Genomic DNA, 15,916 nt, shown 5'->3' on the forward strand with positions numbered 1-15,916 from the left:
GGGAACTGTTCTTCACCTGCAGGGAGAAAACGTAAGCTAAAGACACATAGCTGAGACCCCTTTCCAGCAGCATGGATTTGTTTGGGCAAACACACACTAGTTTTAATTATTAGAAGCAGTCGATAGATACTAGAAACAACTGTGACACAGAGGGTGCGTTCAGACAGGGCGTTTCTGCCGGCATAAACTGTACCAGTTGGAACCGGTGCAGTTTATGCCAGCAGAAACGCGATCACACTTACCTCCCTCACAGTGGAAGCCATTGCAATACGCCCGCCCACACTCGTCTTTGGGGGTTTTTTTTACTTAGTTTGCGCATAGGCAGCCATCCATAGAATGGCAATCTTCGCGCATGCGCAAAAAACCCTGTCGTACATTTAAACTTTAAAGGTAAGGACTTACCTTTAAAGTTTAAAGAGCACAGTAGCCTCCCGGAGGTCCCGGACGCCTCCGAAACGCTACAGTAAGGCCCTTTTCTTTTTTTAAAATACAAATGGCAGGGCGAAGCTTCGCCCAAGCGCATATCGCCGTCCTTAAAAAAAAAAAAGGCGGGCAAAAATCGGAAGCCTGAGGCTTCCGAATGGAAGTAGCTGTGCAACGGTGGAGAGCGATCAGATGGCGAGGTACAGCGTTTACAACCGTTGCACTCAGGATACCACCACTTGGGGACCTAGTAGCAGAGTGCAACGGTGTAAAGGGCTTTACACCGGTTAGGGACAGGAGGCAGATGTTCGCCGTCTGAACGCCGGTGAGTACAACGATTGCAACCGGCACCTATACCGATGTAAAGCCCCCGTCTGAACGCACCCTGAGACTCAAAAAAAGGCCTCCTCGGCTGGCCTATGAAGAGCTTTGGCTGGCTATTAGTCCAGTTCTGTTTCTACCCCAAATTTCCCTAACAGTGAGGAATGTGTATGAATCTTAGGCCAGCCCTGCAGAATTTGTCAGCCGTGTCTCTTCCCAGACAGGTGTGGATGCTGGCTGTCCACCTAGTTGCATTTTTACCTTGCCCCTTTCTCTTAGGAGCTCAGGTCGTGTATGTGGATCCTCCTTCCCCATTTTTCGCTCACAACAATCCTATGAGGTAGGGTAGGCTGAGAGTGACTGGCCCAGCATCACTCAGCAAGCTTCCATGGCAGAGAAAAAAAATCTAAACCAAGATCTTAACCACTACACTAACACAGGCCTGTAGGGCTTTGCTTGATTTCTGTGGCAATGCTAGGTCTGCAGAACGGCCTCTCAAAAGACATATGGAGGGCCCCTCCACGTCCACAGCTTGCAAAACTTCATTGTTTTGGAGGACATTTTTCAGATCAGCTTTTTTTTTTTTAGACTGTTTTATAGTTTGCCAGGCACTGACAAACTGTTATGGGCTGCTCTGATCCCCTGACGACTGTTTTTATTTTGTCAAGTTGTACGGCATCCTGAGAGGCGGAAAAAGATAAATATGGTATTCTAGGCTGTGAAAAAGAAACTAGGCCTCTACCCTGTGAAGGTTCTCATCCTCACAGACAGCGATAGTCTACACCTGGGACACCCTTGATTTTTCTTTCTTGGTCCTCTGACATCTTTCCCCTGGCCGGAATGAGACCACAAAGGAGGGCATGCTTCTTATCTAACATGCATCCTTCTCCGTTCCCAAGAGTGGTGCCTCTCATCTGCCAAGTAGCAACTGATAACAGGAAGACACATTATTGGAAGCAGAGGTGGTCAAGAAACCAAATTGCACACTCCTAATTGCTAATCTCCTGAGCCCTCTTGCCAACACGAGCAGAAAAGATTAGATAATACTTTCAAATGCCGTAAAAGAGGGTAATTTTTTTAAAAAATATCTCAGATAAGATCCACCTTGGCTACTCACAAGGGCAGGAGCGGAGACGAACTTTGCACAGGTATACATATTCAGGGACGTAGGGAGGTGGCCACACTCAACAGCTGGAAAAGAACCAAACACCATGACATTAGGAGAGGAGTGCCCAAAACATTTCTATTGCTTGCTGCCAATATAAAGACATAATAGTAGGAAGGTTTATGGCAGGATTGGTACACGAAAGACGACACAGTCCAAGGCTTGGCAGTCATAAGAATCACCATGAAAGGAATATGCAACTTGGAAGATCATGCAAAGGCCCCTCCCCGGTGTGCACAAAGAGGATACAACACAACACCTACAGGGCAGAAGAATGTAAATGTTAGTGGAAACAGGCTGAGCAAAGCCTTGCTTAGGGATCCCCAACATGGTGCCTGTGGGGGCCATGGTGCGCCAGGGCTCTTTTTGTAGCAGGAACTCCTTTGCATATTAGGCCACACACCCCTAATGTAGCCAATCCTCCAAGAGCTTACAGAGCTCTTCTTATAGGGGCTACTGTAAGCTCTTGGAGGATTGGCTACATTAGGGGGTGTGTCACCTAATATGCAAATGAGTTCCTGCTACAAAAAGAGCCCTGAATTTAATTTGGTGCCCACCAAGTATTTTCAGAAAGTGGGCGAGGCTCTTGCTCTGATTGGACATGCCCATTAAAATAACATTATTTCAGTAGTAGCGGCTACTACCACAGTGTTTGTTTTATTGTCTCTCACCCCTACTACCCGGTGTATTTTTAAATTACCCCTCATCTCCTGTCCACTTGGGCTTCCTCTGTGTGTGTGTGTCTGCACCTCCCATGGAAGCCATTTTGTGGTTGCACCCACACCGCCCTGTGCCAGAATTCCAAAGGTGCTCACAGGCTCAAAAAGGTTGGCAATGCCTGGCCGAGAGGCCTGAGTGCTCAGGTGGCCAAGAAATTTGGCAACGCTTTCATTCCTGCGCAAGATCCTCCAAGATTTGGTGCTGGAACGTCCAGACTGGATTCCAGTTTTTGTCTGAACAGTCCTTAAGCAAGAACCTACAAGGCTTGCGTTCTCCTTTGGGTTCTGTGTCTCGTCCAAATCCTCAAGCGCCCAACGTCGAGAAACAGGACCAAGATGACTAGAGAGAAGCCTGAAGATACTATTAAAATCAGCTTCGCTTTTTGTACCTTTTAAATGTCTACCAAAGTCAGATGGGCCTCGCATCATCTCTGGAAGATGGTCAGTCTGGGCACTTGGGGACCCCCTCTCAGAGAAGACCAAAGAATCGGAGTAAGCTCTCAAGAAAGCCAGTCAGGATTCTTGCTACTGAAAGCAGCGCATGGATGGTATACTTCAGAAAATGCTCTGTATTGAATCTAAGCTGTCTCCCCACAACCACAGAATAGCAGCACATCAGAAACTGAAGCATGAAGTCTACCCGGAGAGACCGGGCCATGCCAGTGTTTATTTACTGACTTCATTTATAGCCCCTCTTTTCTCCCCAGTGGACAAAGTGACTTAGACTTGCTCACAAATGTAATGCTACTAGCTTTTTTCACTCACGAGGCAGACTTTCTGCTCACAACACTGTTAGAGGGAACACTAGTTGAGTTTAGAGGGAACACTGGTTGAGGAGTCTTGAGGTGATTCTGGATCTCCACTTTCTATGGAGGCCCAGGTCACCACATTTGCCAGATTGGCCTTTTACCATCTCCACCTGATCAGGCAGCTGGTTCTCTATCTCACCCCTCAGGACTTAGCTACAGTGATCCACGCAATGGTCACTTCCGGGCTGGATTACTGTAACTCACTCTAGGTGGGACAACCTTTGAACGTGATCCAGAAACTGCAGCTAGTGTAGAATGTGGCGGCGCATCTGCTGACGGCAACACCTTTGCGGGCGCACATCCAGCCGGCACTTCACTGACTGCACTGGCTGCCAATTGAATACTGACTTCGATTCAAGGTTATACAACTTTCTCCCCTTCTCTGCCCACCAGAAGCTGCACTGGCCCTAGTTTTTAGCCCTGATAGGCCACTCTTCTTTCTTTCTTTCTTTTTTCCAACAAAGCACCACTTGGGAAAACAACTGCCCCAGGTTTAGAGGCCAGCACACTGACCTCTTCTTATGGGGATGATACACAGATGAAGCACATTTGGTCCCCATGGTTTGTGCATGTGAAGGATAATGTAGACCATGCTGGTCTCCAACCTATCCTGAAGTCAATACTAGCCACTAGTGGAGTAGGACAACCTCAGCAGTTAACTTCTGGAACTCACTGCCACTAAATAAGACAATGCAAATAGCTAGGTGAGCTTTAAAGAAGGAAAATAAAACCATCTCTACATAGGTTTCTGAGAGTCAGAGCTGATGGGTTTTTTATTTATTTGATTTTTATCCTGCCCTACCCCGCAAGTGGGCTTGGGGCAGCTCACAACATGTAAGTATAACAATTTAAGTGATTAAAACATAATATGATAAAAGACTAATGAAAGCTTAAGTCGAAATAAATTTTGTTAACCTCTGAAGTGCCACTGGATTCCGCTTTTATTTTGCTGCTACAGCCGAACATGGCTATCCATCGGGGACTGTCATCTTTTAAAAAGGATTAGACTTTACTACAGAAGAAGAGACTGATCATCAGCCAGGATACCTAAAACAAACCTCCACTGTGAAAGACAGTGTACCTGCCAATGCTGGGGTCAATCAGAGAGGGCTGTCAAGGCAATTGCTATGTTCAACACAAGCCATACATTTTGCAATGCTTAGTTCATGCTTCTAGAGCAGCACAAGCCCTAAAGGAAAAGAAAGCTGCTTTTTCTAAGAGAGAGACTTTATGTGCCCTTGAGCATAACAGTATAGACAAATTGACAAGAAAGGAACAGTTCCCTCTGTGCTAACACCTGCAGGTTCGCCCAATGAAACCAAAGGACAATTAATTCAGGATAGGTAAAAGGAATTACTTCCTCACATAGTAAACAATTAATTCATGGAATTCATCACCATAGGATATAGTAACAACCACTAGTTTGGATTGCTTTAAAAGGGGACTAGATAAATTCATGGAGGATTGGTCTATCAATATCCATGATGGCTAAAGGGGGAACCTCCAGGCGCTAAGGCAGTCTATCCCTCAATACCTCCTCTGTGTGTGTGTGTGTGTGCGCGTGTATGCACACATATATGAGGAGCCTTCATGCCCTACTTTTGGGCTTCCTGAAGGGATCCTGGTTAGTCACCCTGGGAAAGTGAAGACTGGACCTTTAGTCCGATCCAATGGGTATCTTCTTATATTGCTTCATGTGACTGAAGCATTGCTGCAGAACAATACAGATACACAGCAAAAGCTGATTCATATATTTTAAAACACACAAGCACCACACACAAATGTGGCAGTCTTTGCAGGTTCAAACCTTTTCAGGATGCAAGTAGCAATTTTGGAACACTCCCCCATATCAAACTCCCTGCATATGGAAAGTTAGCATGACTGGGAGAAAGCCAGGAAAAATCTTTTCACATATAGGGAATTTTGATACGGGGGGCAGTCAAACAAAGGCTCTTCTGCCAGAATTCTAATACAGTGCCATAGTTCCATGAAAGCACCATATGAGGTTTTTTTTTAAGTTAGCATCAGCTCGGTTGTGACAAGCAGCGATTGATGTGGTGACCCTAAGTGCATGCAGAAGAGGCCTGTAAAGCAGGGGTTCAGCCACTACATGACCAGACTGGTCTGCCACATATTGCCTCAGTTGTTGGTAAAGTCTATCCACGTTGTGCTAAACCATTGGTTGTCTGGAAGCCAACTAAGTAACAGGAGAACTCAAAAGTCAAAGTGACTGATAAACCTATATCAAACTTCAGACCATTCACCTTTGCAAAACACACAGATTCCAGAGGCTAAACACCATTATCCCAAGGGTCATGAAACTATCCCCTCATTCCTTGGAGCGATTCATAACAAAACGTTCACAGGCTCTTCATACGCATTCCCCTACCCCCCAGTGCACATGCCAAACTGGCCTTCAGATGCTTATTCAGTAGAGCTGGTAGCTCACAGAGCTCCACAGTTAGAACGGCCAACCTCCAGGTGGTGGCTGAAGATCTCCTAGAATTATAACTAATCTCCAGGAGAGAGCGATCAGTTCACCTATAGAAAATGGCCACTTTGGAAGCCAGACTCTATGGTATGGCATTATACCCTTCTGATGTTTCTCCCATTCCCAAACCCCACCTTCCTCAGGCTCCACCCCGCAAATCTCCAAGTATTTCCCAACCTGGAGCTGGCAAACCTGTTCACAGTCCTTTTCAGCCTCTCCCACAGGAGTCCCCAACATGGTGCTCGGGGGCACCATAGCACCCGCTGACATCTTTCCTGGTGCCCACCAAGTATTTTTAGAAAGTCGGCAGGACCAGCTGGGGCTTTTGCCCAGTAAGACTTCTGATTGGCTGTTAGATTTTTTAAAAACAATGCTTTGGCAGTAGCTGCCACCACAGCACAAAGAACTTCACTTTGTGTCTGAAAGTAAGCTGCAGCAGCCATTTTGTGGCTGGCTCCACCTCCTGCTACAGCTGTACCCCCGATGCTGTGTCAGAATTCCAAAGGTGCCCGGAGGTTCAAAAAAGTTAGGGACTCCTGCTCTACCAATACCAGTTATTTCAGGGACAGTTTTCTACCTCTCAAATGAAATGAATCCAAAAACCAAAGCCACAGGCTACCATTCATTAGCACCAACCCAAGTGACATAAAACACTGCAAGCTTTTGAATTCTCCAGAACTCTTCACCAGGCTGCATGTTGCAAAGAAAGGGGGGCAGAGGGGGAAGAAAGCAGATATCTCAGGTTATGATCTTAAACACCTTCTCATGACCTGCTTCTGCCATGCTTTTTATACCAACCTGGTTACGCATTCTAGAGAGCTCTAAATATTGCACACCGCTTTTGTGTCATTTTGGCTGGTCCGGATAAAAGGAATTATGCAGCTTTTGTTTTTGGATCTATTTTGTCTTCTTATTTATGGTTTTTAGCATCTTACTCTTTTCATTTTGCTTTGTACCAGCAGTTACCTACAACTTTTTTACAGTCATTGAAGACATTCCAGATGGTGATAGCACTGTGGTGCTTTTCCCCTATTCTGCTGCAACTCAAGGCCACGCCTGACCTCACTTATCTTCTGTCTCTTCAGCCTCTTTCAGAAGAGATCTGCCTCTGTGAAAGTTTCTGAAATTCTTCCCAACTGCACAAGGCAGCTTAGCCATTAACTAGAGGGTAAGAATTCTTTCAAGTTGCTTCTTAAAGCAGAATAAAACAAGAAAAATTCTAATAAAGAGCCTTGCATTGGCAGCATTTTCTACGGCACATAACAGTGAAGTCACCTTATACTCAGTGAGCCTGCTGGTCCATCAAGGACTGCCTTCTCTAATTGGAAGCCGCTTCCTGGGGGTCTCAGTCTCACATGCTACCTGTTCTTTTTAACTGGAAATACCAGGGATTGGACCAGTGACCTTTTGCATGCCAAGCAAATAGCCCCTTAACCATACAATCATAGTAGGGAGACCTAGTCAACACTTGGTTGCCAGTTTATCAGACTGAACTGCTCCTGTGTTTTCAAGAACAGCTTGATCTACAGATCCACCTTCTCAGTTCTGCTGGACAAGCTTCAGTTAAAACCATAGGAGCAAGGCTCTGTAAACCAGAAAGCTGACCCTATGTTGACCCAGAAAAAGCCACCCAAATTCATAAAGAGGATTTCATGTAAATGTCGTAACAATTTGTTTGTATAACTGCAGCCTGTGGTGGCAATATGTGTGTAACCTTAATCCAAGTTTCCAAAATAGGGCAGGATAAATATCTAAGGCTTGCATCCTGTACCTTTGCTCCACATGTGTTTCTCCCCCAGAGCTGTGGAGGCTATGGAGCTTGCTTCCCCTTGCACTAGGTGCTTTGAGGCTCATCAAAAGACACTGGAATGGCATAAATGGAAATACTTAGCAATGCAAGCTCCAACAGAGAACTGCCTCTATAGCATCTGGTAAAGGGTATAGAAGTCAAACCGAAATATATATTATCTAAAACATTCGAGAGAAGAACGTGGAGACAAAGCTACTTATGGCCCCTCATCCTATCTCCCAAGGCACAGGCCAAGAAACGCCCTGCAAGATGAAAACCAGCACAGCAAACTAGGGGGCAGAACCTTTCTGTTTTGCTAGTTTTCATTTTGCATGTCTTTATTTAATAAGCAAAGGAACATGACAAGCCAGAATTCACTTCCTGCACTAGTGCAGCCTAACTCACCAACGCCCCTTAGCTCATTCTTCCTCCATGCATGAACCAGAAGGAGAAAAGGAGGAATATGAAGGGATGGTGTGAAAGGCACTTTATCTCCTCACTTGTAAAAGCTCCACTTGTTTGATTTCTACCTTTCAGTCTACTGTAAAGGGTTGAGAAAAGGGCCAACCTTTCGTGGACAGCATTAAAGTACCAAAAGTTGCAGCTGGGGGGTTACATGTTACAACAACCTGCTGCAGCTAGAGGTCTGGGTCTCATCACTGCCTGGATGGAAGGTCTCCCAGGAATCCTAAATAAGCCACCTTACATTACGAGGAAAGAAAAGCAGGACACAAATGCACAGAACAGATAAAATAAATGAATGATGCATTTGCTTAAAGACGACCTTCTATAGGTGCATCATCCTTGCTATACACTGTAACAGTATAAATGGAGTAACAGCTGTGCCATAAAGACACTGGTTAGGGATAATGCTGGACCTCACAGGCTTCCGTCGGAAAAAGAACCTTGAGGTCCAGCTCCGCCCACCGTCCAAGAACGTTCCCAAGGTTGGCCACGCCCGCCACAGGCTCCACCTCCTCCTCACCCCGCCAACAGAGGCATGCTTCTCTAGACCCCGCAATTCGTCCTTTTTGTGCCGGGAAGCACCAGAACGGAAGAGACAGATAGGGAAGCGCGAGGCTTGAGAAGGGAAGAAAAAGGACCTTCCTAGGCTCCTCCAAGCCCGGACTCCGCGACCCTACCTGCTGCTCTGGGGGAAGCTAGCGAGAGGCGGGCCACGGTTCGCGCATGCGCCAGCGGAAGGACGACTGATGCGACATCCGCGAGAGACACGGAAAGGTCATATAATGGAGAGCGAGGCGGCGGGTGCGTCCGTCACACTAACGAGAACGGCGAGGTACATGTGCCACAGCGCCACCTGCTTGGCGTGGTGGTGGTACTGCAAATTAGGCTGAGCTTCCTAGGCCTCTTGCACTATTATGCTGCGCGGGGAACTCGCGGATTCTCGCAGGACCGGCATTTTCCACCGGATCCGAAGAATGTTTCCTCGTAAATAAGTCCCAGTGATTTCAGTGGGGCTTGCACGCACGGAAGTGTCCGTAGGATCGCTTATGCGCCCAGGTGTGAATTCTTCAGTGACTATGTTCCCCTAGCACAATTTAAATTTCGTCTGGGAGCAAAGCCAGAGGTCACGCCAGGAGCATATTTATGTACGCACGCGGGGTGGTGGTAATAAAGGGTCGCGAAATTCATTCCCCAGTTCCAGAATATCATAAATGTTTGCGACACCTTAAAGACTGACTAGGTTTTATTCCAGCATAAACCTTCGTGGACCACACAACTCACTTCATGTGATGCAATGTTGTGGCCCCAGTCCGAGAGATTTATGCTGGAATTAAAAAACAACAACACAACACTCTTGTCTTTCAGGTGCCAGGAGACTCCGCAGTGGACTAACAAAGCTACTCTGAGGGACTTCAGCAAATCAGTTTCACAACTGCCCTTTGTGTGTTTCCCCCTTCATCTGAATTGCTTGAAACATTTCAGGAGAATGTGCTCAGTGCTCGTTGGCCCTTGCAGGGTGGTGTGTGCCTTTTAAAAATGTATGCAGGGCATGCAAAAACCCTACTCTCTTATCTCTAAGGTACCAACAAAATAAAGACCGTCAATCAGTACAAGTGGGAGGCCATGCCCTGACCTACCTAGCCCAGGCAAGCCCAGTCTCGTCAGATCTTGGAAGCTAAGTAGGGCCAACCCTGGCAAGTACATGAATGGAAGACCTCCAAGGAATACCAGGGCTGGGACGCAGAGGCAGGCAATAGCAAGCCACTTCTCTGAAACGTCGGAGCCCCACCATGACTTCCGGGCATAAACACACACAAAATACTCACCAGAGAACAACAAGTGGGAGGCCAGCAAGGAGTCACAAGGAGCATGCTCAGGCCTCAACATGACACAGGAGTGACCCTAAATATAAGTTACTATAGCCCTGGTCACACAGGCCGGATATTGGGGGGGGGGAGGTGTGGCTAATTGCCCCGGCGCAGTTTGATGCACGATGACACGATCAGACGCACCAGCGGCACACCACGGGTCCTTCCCTCGGCGCCGGCAGGTAAACGAGGGACCGGAGGGGAATGCTACGCACTGGCGCGATCACACCACGGGTGTCTGGAGGCAGCCCGTGGCAAACGTTTACTAGTACCTTGGAGGTACTAGTTTTTTAAGGCGCATTGTCGGCGGTAAGCCACCAGTGTGCTCCGCTTCCCAGATGTTGGGGTGTGATTGCGTCCAGATAATCCGCCCACCATCCGTGCCTCTCCCGCGGCAACTTTGCCGTGTGACCGGGGCCAAACTACGTTTTCTGTATAGCTAAGGAGTTCCCCGAGTATGAACACAAGAGCTGCCTTATAGCAAATCAGACCCTTGATCTATCACATACAGTCCTGTCTGCTCTGACGGAGAGCAGCTCTCCCAGGTCTGTGGCTGATGCCTATCCCATCACTGGCTACCTAATGTTATTAAACTGGAGATACTGGGCAGAATCTGCCAAGCAGACGATCTCCCACTGAGCCAGGACCCCATCCTATACAGAAACCACAATCTCGTCTGCAGGTGGACCTCTTCTGCTCCCTCTGTGATAGTCATGCATCATCATCTGTCCTCTCTCCCAACATTGTTTCCCAAATGGCAGCTGTCAAAGAAACAGAATATGCTTCTATGGGGTAAGAAGCCAGCTGGATTCTTAAGGGCTGAGGTCACCAGGGAACATCCCAGTTCAGTTCTTTTCTCTTGTAAGAATACACCATAAGCACTGCACACTGTTGCTGTACCTAGGGTTGCCAGGGCACTGATGGGAGATCTCCTGGTGTTAGAGTTGATCTCCAGAAAACAGAGATACGTTTCCCTGGAGAAAGTGGCTGCTTTGGAAGGTGGACGCCGTGGCATTATACCACCCTGAGATCCCGCCCCCCCCAGACTCTACCTGCAAATCTCCAGACCATTTCTCCAGCTGGAGCTGGCAACCCTTGAATCTGTGCTGCTTCTGGCACTGGGGGACTACAAGGACTGGACACGCAGAAATGTATTCCATTCCCAGATGCCACTGAAATATTCTCGACCTATTTCTGCACATACTCTGCCTGTCCTAACATTTTCCTAACAATCACCATCACAATGCCTCTGAGCACATGCTAAATCACGCATGAATACGCACATGAAGCTGCCTTATACAGAATCAGACCATTGTTTACACAGACTGGCAGCAGCTCTCCAGGGTCTCTCAGGCAGAGGTCTTTCACATCACCCATTACCTGATCCTTTCAGCTGATGATGCCGGGGGATTGAACCTGGGACCTTCTGCATGCAAAGCAGAGACTCTTCCACTGAGCCACAGTCCCTCCCCATTTCCCGCACTACCAAATGAGAAGATGGATCTGTGATTATTAGAGCTGTTCTTACCAATAGGTTGCTGAGCCAAGGCATTACTTACTGTCACCAGGGGGAGAGTGTTTCCCCTGCATCCCTGCTGTAGAGTCTAAAACAAACCAGGAGTCCATTGGCACCTTAGAGCTGAACACAAATTAGGTCTGACGCTCAAATATTTGATCCTAGTTTTATTTTGCCGCTTCAGTACAGACTAACACAGTTATGGGGAGGGGCGCACAGTGGTGGAGCACCTGCTTGGCATGCAGAAGGTCCCAGGTTCAATCTCCTGCACCTCCAGGCAAAAGGTTCAGACAGCAGGGGATGTGAAAGGCTCTGAGACTCTGGAAAGCCACCGCCAGTCAGCAGTGTGACTCAGACTGAAGTAGCTACACGTGTGTTCACATGTTTGTACCCATCTGGAATCTATATATCCTGCAGGCCTCACAAACCTGGAATTCCTCCATAACCCACCCACCCCCAACCCGCAGCAGTCATAGTGGTGATGAGCTTTTTGTGCAGAATAGTACAAGATGAGACTGAGAGCAGATTGGGTTTCTGGCAGGGGATGCCTAATGGAAAACCCCAATCCAGACAGATCCATTTATATAGGATTGGGCAGTTGAGGAGCTTAATCTGGCTCACAGGATTTTCCCATCTGGTCACTTCTGGTCCCAATGACACACACACACACCCTCGCACACACACACATACACATTAGGTAGCTCAGCTGCTTTCTCCCATGTGAGACGGAAGAGTTCTTGAATTCCTCCCCATATTAATAGCTCGAGAAGCTTAGTAAGGAGCCCTTTGGTGTAGTGGTTAAGAGCGGTGGACTCTAATCTGGAGAACCGGGTTTGATTCCACACTCCTTCTCCACATGCAGCCAGCTGGGTGACCTTGAGTCAGTCAAGGTCCTCTCAGAGCTCTCTCAGCCCCTGAGAACAAGTCTAGCTTGCCACCAGCACAATGCTAAGAGCTAGAACTTGTGGCTGCCAGACAATCTTCGGATCTCCTGGCCAATGCTCCCTCTAAACTGTGGAGTCTTATGAGCAAAGTCTACCTTGCGAGCTACTGGCATTAAAGTTGTGAGCGAGCGATTTGGCTGCTGCATCAGTTAGTTTGCTCTGGAGCCATCCTTCCTGAGCTGAAACAAAAATGTGTGAGCCGGAGGCTAAAAAACTGTGAGCTAGCTCACACTAACTCCTCTTAGAGGGAACACTGCTCCTGGCTGTTCTACACACAATGCCATACGATAATTAGATAATTAATCAATTAGGAGCCCTTCTGCATCTCCCTTGTCATTCCCTCTTGTTTCTTCCTTGACTCACACACAGGAGATTCAGTGGAGGATGTGTGCGTGAAGTGGGAGGAGAGAAGCAAAGAGACCCTGGCCTGTGGATTCTCTCACCTGGGCATGGATCCCTGGCTGGAGGCAACGTTCAGTTCTCGCTGAAATCGAAACGTCGGTTGCAAACTAGTTGCTAACTAAGGCTCTGGTTCTACCAACCAGATTTTCATAGCGCTGGTTCTTTTCCCCATGTCTGTGTCACCTGGGCATAATCTACCTTCCTAGCCTTTACCTTACAAATCCCACCCTTCCTCCAAGCTCAGGGTTATTTCCATGGTTTTCTCTTATTTTATATTCACAACACCCCTGTGAGGTAGGTTAGGCTGAGAGAGTTACAGTTTCAAGGTCACCCAAAATGCCTTGATTCTCAGATTCTGGTCTGACACTCTGGCCACTACAGAAGTCTTGTGGAGCTAACAAGTTTATAATCTAGCACGGGTTTTCAACGGGCTTGAGCACCAACAGATGTATGCAGTGGCTCTCTCTTAAGGGATAAAAAAGAAACTGTAAGTAGCAGAGTCAAAGGATCAAGAGAGACAGGGAACACCAGTTGAGGTGTAATTATGTGATATTCAAATTTAATGAGGCAAAGTTAACATTTCTATGATAGCAATAACTAGTCATAATGCTGCTTTCCTAATTTTGCTAAACCGAGGAATTTGGAGTCCTTGTTAAGCCTTCTTAATCTTGAGACAGTGTCATACTTGATCAATTCTAATTCAGCAGTTTCACGCTGGAGTCTCCCTTTGAAGTTCATTTGCAGGGAAATTGCGATACTGTGTCCTGCCAGACTGCAAAAGACCCTCATGAGTTTCTAATGCTGCCATTTTTAAATGTCAGATTAAATTGAAGATTTAATGTCTCTTTTTGTTTTGCTTTGCAGAGGGACTGCCATGTATGCCCTGTGTAGAAAGCAGAAGGGTACTGTGGACACATGACAGAGGATATTATGCTAGTGGAGGAGCGAGTAGATGGTGGTAATTAGACCCTTCCTTGGTGGATGTGGGGACAGAGTTGGTATCTGGGTTTGTTGCAGGATCTGATCCTTGATAAAAATGTCAGTGTTACTCCAGACACTACTGCCACCCTGGTTCCATAGCTGTGTTCACACAGCAGTGGGCCTCCCATATCATGGAGGCTGCCCCCCCCCCCCGCCGCCGCCAAGATTTGTTAACATGACCACCTTACTACACTCTTCGGAGTGATGGATTGCATATTTGCCATCCTGGTACACGGTCCTGTAAAAAACACTCCCCCCCCCCACACACAGAAAGGTTCACACACTGCACACACCATACTCTCCACCAAGCCCAAAGGGAAATATTCCAGACCAAAGGGAACATTTTTGACTTGTGGCACCAACGTGTCCCAGGGAGGACCCTGTTATAAGTTTGTGTTGGGATTCTTTGATTCAGGGTCGATGGGTGTATTGCAGTATTGCAAACACAAGAGCATACACTTCGTAAAAGAAAAATATCTTTACTATAAAATAAAATAAAACATGATCACCGCAGACTGTGACTGCAGCCATGAAATTAAAAGACGCCTGCTCCTTGGGAGGAAAGCGATGGCGAACCTAAACAGCATGATAAAAAGTAGAGACATCACCCTGCCAACAAAAGTCCGCATGGTCAAAGCAATGGTATTCCCAGTAGTCATGTATGGCTGCGAGAGTTGGACTATAAGGAAGGCCGAGCGCCGAAGAATAGATTCTTTTGAACTATGGTGCTGGAGAAGACTCTTGAGAGTCTCTTGGACTGCAAAAAGATCAAATCAGTCAATCCTAAAAGAAATCAACCCTGACTGTTCCCTAGAAGGCCAGATAATGAAACTGAAGCTCAAATACTTTGGCCACCAAATGAGAAGGGAGCACTCCCTGGAGAAGACCCTGATGCTGGGAAAGATTGAAGGTCAAAGAAGACGGGGACGGCAAAGGATGAGATGGTTAGACAGTGTCATCGATGCAACGAACATGAAATTGAGCCAACTTCAGAGGACGGCGGAAGACAGGAGGGCCTGGCGGGAGATGATCCATGGGGTCGCGAAGAGTCGGACTCGACTGTGCGACTGAAGAGTCCCTATCTATACCTTGTGGCTAATAGCCACTGATGGACCTCTGCTCCATATGCTTATCTAATTCCCTTTTGAAGCCGTCCATGCTTGTAGCTGCCACCACTTCCTGTGGCAGTGAATTCCAAGTGTTAATCACTCTTTGGGTGAAGAAGTACTTCCTTTTATCCGTTCTAACCCGACCGCTCAGCAATTTCATGGAGTGCCCACGGGTTCTTGTATTGTGAGAAAGGGAGAAAAGTACCTCTTTCTCTACCTGCTCTTTCCCATGCATAATCTTATAAACCTCAATCATGTCACCCCTCAGTCGTCGTTTCTCCAAGCTAAAGAGCCCTAAGCGCCTTAACCGTTCCTCATAGGGAAAGTGTTCCAACCCTTTTATCATTCGAGTTGCTCTTTTCTGCACTTTTTCCAAAGCTATAATATCCTTTTTAAGGTGTGGTGACCAGAATTGCACACAGTATTCCAGATGAGGTCGCACCATTGATTTATATAGCGGCATTATGATATTGGCTGATCTGTTTACAATACCCTTCCTAATAATCCCCAGCATAGCATTGGCCTTCTTTATTGCAGTCACACACTGTCTCGACATTTTCAGTGAGTTATCTACTACAACTCCAAGATCTCTCTCTTGATCTGTCTCTGCCAGTTCAGACCCCATCAACGTGTATTTATAGTTAGGATTTTTGGCTCCAATGTGCATCACCTTGCACTTGGCCACATTGAACCCCATTTGCCATGTTGACGCCCACTCGCCCAACTTTGACAGATCCCTTTGGAGTGCCTCACAATCCTCACTGGTTTTCACCACCCTGAACAACTTCGTATCATCCGCAAATTTAGCCACTTCACTGCTTACTCCCAACTCCAAATCATTAATGAACAAGTTAAAAAGCAGTGGACCAAGTACTGATCCCTGTGGTACCCCACTGCTTACACCCCTCCACTGG

At 47.1% G+C, this 15,916-nt stretch overlaps 1 long non-coding RNA gene across 1 annotated transcript; it reads right to left on the bottom strand.

The window, feature by feature from the left end:
• Nucleotides 1-8,952, bottom strand: LOC107117751. The gene is made up of 3 exons (XR_001482742.1): nt 8,860-8,952; nt 1,862-1,935; nt 1-16 (listed from the first exon to the last, which is right to left on the bottom strand). It is a non-coding gene; the product is annotated as an uncharacterized LOC107117751 (long non-coding RNA).
• Nucleotides 8,953-15,916: the final 6,964 nt, after the last annotated feature.

Source organism: Gekko japonicus, unplaced genomic scaffold (assembly GCF_001447785.1).
Source record: "Gekko japonicus isolate JY-2015 unplaced genomic scaffold, Gekko_japonicus_V1.1 scaffold3395, whole genome shotgun sequence".
Taxonomy (NCBI): domain Eukaryota; kingdom Metazoa; phylum Chordata; class Lepidosauria; order Squamata; family Gekkonidae; genus Gekko; species Gekko japonicus.